This window comes from Arachis ipaensis, chromosome B04 (assembly GCF_000816755.2).
Source record: "Arachis ipaensis cultivar K30076 chromosome B04, Araip1.1, whole genome shotgun sequence".
NCBI classification, from domain to species: Eukaryota; Viridiplantae; Streptophyta; class Magnoliopsida; order Fabales; family Fabaceae; genus Arachis; species Arachis ipaensis.
This window is the reverse complement of record NC_029788.2, coordinates 110,598,792-110,603,377: the sequence shown is the minus strand read 5'-3', so window position 1 is coordinate 110,603,377 and position 4,586 is coordinate 110,598,792. Positions and strand designations below refer to the sequence as shown.

The 4,586-nt window shown below is 41.4% G+C and overlaps 1 pseudogene; it reads right to left on the bottom strand.

Annotated features, from left to right (window-relative positions):
* The window catches only part of LOC107636822, a 17,851-nt pseudogene continuing 13,613 nt past the window's right edge, over positions 349-4,586 (bottom strand).

Genomic DNA, 4,586 nt, shown 5'->3' with positions numbered 1-4,586 from the left:
ATTTTTAGCTATTAAATTTAGGCAAAAATATTTGTATATGAGTGTTCAAATTTTAATATTAATATTTGGAATGTACATGTATCATTTCGTTTCACATTACACATTTATCTCCACCCTAATTGTCCACCTCTTGTCTCATCTCATCTCGTCTCCAAAACTACTATTTAACACACAATCAAAAGAAACTAAAATGCATGATTCTAATAAAATAAAGAAAATATATATCCAAAGTTGTACATTCTCATAAATATTCCACCTAGTTACTAAACCCTACACCACCTCAAGTGCTTTACCATGTCATTTCTTTGGTCATCATCAACAACACGATGATTCCCATTATTATTTGCATCAGACATTCCCTTCAAATTTTCTCATAACCACAAACCTCTCAAACGACTCGTCTCCCCACTCCAAAACATGTAACACAATGTAACTCCCAATTTCTCCTAACCCATACGCTATAGAATACATTAACGGCATCAAAACTATCATCACGAATCCCGGTACAGTTTCCCTCATGTCATCCCACTTAATCTCCACCACACATCTCATCATCATTGATAAACCCATATTTTATGATATATTTTGTGCTTAATTTGAGTAATTTATTCAATCCTTCACCCACTTATTCATATTAATTGCATGGTTTTACTCTCCCTTCCTTATTATGTGATGTATGTGAAAAACATGTTTCCTATGATTTAAAATTAATTATTTTAATTACCTTTATTTCCATTCGATGCCATGATTAGTGTGTTGAGTAGTTTCAGATCTACTAAGGCAGGAATGACTTAAAGGATGGAAAAGAAAATATACAAAAATGGAAGGAAAGCATAAAACGGAGTTTCTAAAGAAACTGGCATCCACGCGGCCGCATGATTGACGCGACCGCGCGCCTTAAGCAAAACACATATGACGCGGTCGCATGACTGACGCGACCGCGTGATGAGAAAAGCTCCGAATGACGCGACCGCGTGACCCACGCGGACGCGTGACAGAGGCCACGCACTAGAAATTGCAGAAAACGCTCCCAGCAATTTCTGAAGCCCTTTTTGGCCCAAATCCAAGTCCAGAAGGCATAGACCAGAGGTTATAAAGTGTGGGAATGCATCCATTCAGGGAGAGCTCGCCAATTTAGTTACTTCTCATGATTTAGGTTAGTCTTGAGAGAGGTTCTCTCCTCTCTCTCTCTTAGGATTTAGGACTTCTCTTAGTTTTAGGAGTGACTCTCAATGCTAGGTTTAATGTTCCTTTATTTTAAGCTTCCCTTTCACTTTTATTCATTCCATTACTTTAGTTGATTATTTACTTTGCCATTTAATTTATGAATTCTCCTATGTTCCAGATTATTTAAATTAATGTTATTTGAGGTATTTCAGTTTAATATTGCTTTCTTTTATTTATGCTATTATTGCTTTTACTCTGAAGACATCTTTATTCCAATAGATTTACTTTTCCCCTTTTGGTCTTGGTTAAGAAATCAGTAACTCAGGAGTTATCTTAGCTCAATATAATTGATAACTGTTATCCTTGCTAATTGAACTGAACTTCAATAATCCCAACCTTTTCTTAGGAAATAAATAGGATTCGAAGATCAAGCTAATTAGTCCCTTGACTTTCCTTTGCTTTAGTAAGGGTCAACTAAGTGGAATTAAGATTCAGTCTTCTTTATTATTGAGAAGGGTAACTAATCTGGACTTCCAATTTCTCATCCCTTGCCAAAAGTTTGCTTTACAGTATTTATTTATTTTTAATTTCCATTTAAATTATTTGTCATATTCGTTCCTCATTCTTAAAACCCCAAATTTGCAATCTCCATAACCAATAATAAGAACATACTTTCCTGCAGTTCCTTGAGAAGACGACCCGAGGTTTGAATACTTCGGTTATCAATTTTTAAGGGGTTTGTTACTTGTGACAACCAAAACGTTTGTACGAAGGGATTTCTGTCAGTTTAGAGACTATATCTACAACGCGACTATTTTTATGAAATTCTTTACTGGCAAAAATCCTAACGTCAAAATGGCGCCGTTGCTGGGGAACTGCTAACGTGTACCTTATTATTGGTTATTGTAAATATTTTTCTTTTACTTGTTTATTTGTTTCTGTTTTTTCCTTTTTAATTTTATTTGCTACTATGAACTCTCACCCCTCTCGCTTTGAGTTTGGTTCTAACTTTGTTGAAGGAAATAGAAGTTGTAGCAGGAATATGCATCAAGATCAGACCAATCAAGGATGGATGGAGCCAAGAGGATCTAATCAACCCTTTAGGCAACAACACCCTCCAAGATATCATGGACAACGACCATTCTACAATGCATACCCAGCTGATAGATATGGTGGACAACCTTGTAACTACCAACAAGCCCCACCCCGTGCCTATAGACCATCCTCTCAACATAACCTCAAACCACCACACTCACAAGCTTCTCTTCACCATTCGCCACCACATGATCCCTATTTACCCCAGTTCCAATCCAATCACTCCCAAGCACCACCACTCTCCTATGTATCATGTCCGAATCCATCACCCCGAGAATCAGAGGTTCGCCTCAAGGAAACAGTAAATAAACTTCAAACAACCATTCGACAACTGGAGCAAGCAGTAATTCAATTAGCTTCTAGACGTTCGAACATCCAAGGACCAACCACAGCCCCATGTGGACAATCTAACGAAGAGCGTAGCATGAAGAAAATACTAGAAACTCCAGTGGACAAGACAGAGAATGAATTCGTACTAGAACAAGTAGAAGGAGCTGTCATTACGCAAGAAGAAGAGTTGGTTGAAGATCTAGGAGACGCTGAACTTCCATGGGAATTCAGAGCTGAAGAGAACTCCGTCAAGGACGTTACAGTTAATGCTAAGGAGGACAGTTCACAATCCCCAAGGCAAGTCGTTTATGAAGAACTAGACGGAATAACCCAGGACACAAATTCCCTTGATGATGATAGTCACAAGTCAAGCTCTCTTAGTAATGAACTTGCATCCGCAAGTGAATTCTCTGAGATCGAAGAATCTTCCCCAAATGAATACGAAGATGATGCAGAGGTAGATTTCTCTCAACCTCCAATCTATGACTTAAGTGATGAGGAAGACACAGAAGACTTTGACCAGGACACAGATGCATTTGAAGAATCTTGCAAAGAAGTAGAAGAATTCACAGAAGAGCACAAGGGAGTAGAACTTACAGAACCACCAGAAACACCTTCCCCAAGGCCATTACCACCCAATACAAGCTTCAAGTGGGTACAATCCTTAAACTTTAACTTTACTTTTTCACTTGAATACGGTTTGCTTGAAACAGATGGCCAGCTTAGAGCTCTCTGCGGCTTTAAGAGTAAGAGGGAAATGGCTCGTGCTCAGAGCTGGTGCACAAGGTTCAATAAAGTTCCACGCTTCAACTTGAAGTGCACGGATTGGTATCATATTCAATCGAATGGATCTTGGAAAATGTTTGGTCACCATGGTGAGAGTCTACTTTCTAAACCGCCCGGATGGAAAAATATAGATCAAGACGGAGGCGGATTTAAAAGCAAAGTTTGGGATCCTGGAATCTATTCCAACATTCGTCATTCCGGGAGCCTAAAAATTTTTTTGAAGCTGCTCAGGAGCTTTACATGTCTAGTTTGGGACCCTGGAGGCTATTGGCATTCCAAGCATTGGTGGAGATTTTTAGATGAATTTAAGCATAAGCCGCCATAATAGGAAGCTCTTCCAATGTCCAACTTAAGGACTTTAACTAAAAGTGCTAGGTGGGAGATAACCCACCATGGTATGATCGTTCATTTTTCAATTTTTATTTCGCTTTGCTTGTTTTCAAGTTTTATGTTATTTTATAATATTGAACCTGGAATTTTGCATCGCATTCATATTAATCATTGCATTTTGCATACTGCATAAAAAAAGGGGTGCGCGACGCGACCGCATCACTCATGCGATCGCGTCATATTGCGAAAAACACTACCCACGCGACCGCGTCATCCATGCGGCCGCGTGACCTGGAGATCAGCGTAAAGATCCAACGTCCAGAAAGTTAGGCTAGAATCGTGCGGCCATTGTGCGTTTCGCACAAATGACCCACGCGATCGCGTCACCCACGCGATCGCGTCACTTGCACAATGCCAACCCCATGCGACCGCTTGAGCAACGCGACCGCGTCGCATGGATTGCATGAACACCCCAAGGGAGACAGAGAGTTGCGCTGAAACGACGCTGGATTCGTGCGTTTAGCACAAATCCCAGCGACGCAATCGCATGCCCCAGGCGATCGCGTGATTCACTCTTTTAGCCATTCCATGCGATCGCGTCACCCACGCGATAGCGTCACCCCCCATTTTGCTCAAGCCACGCGACCGCGTGCCCCACGCGGCCGCGTGGATTCAAATTTATAACCCCAAACCACGCGAACCCTATCAGTCGCGCCCCTCCTGAAACCCTCTTCTCCCTCTCTTCCCCTCCAATCCAACCACCACCATCCAGCCACCATCACCGCCACCTCCAGACGCCGCCGCCACCTACCCCCCTTCCCCCTTCTTTCTTCTTCTTTTTTCTTCTTCCCCCCCTCTCCGCCACTGCCCCCTCGCCA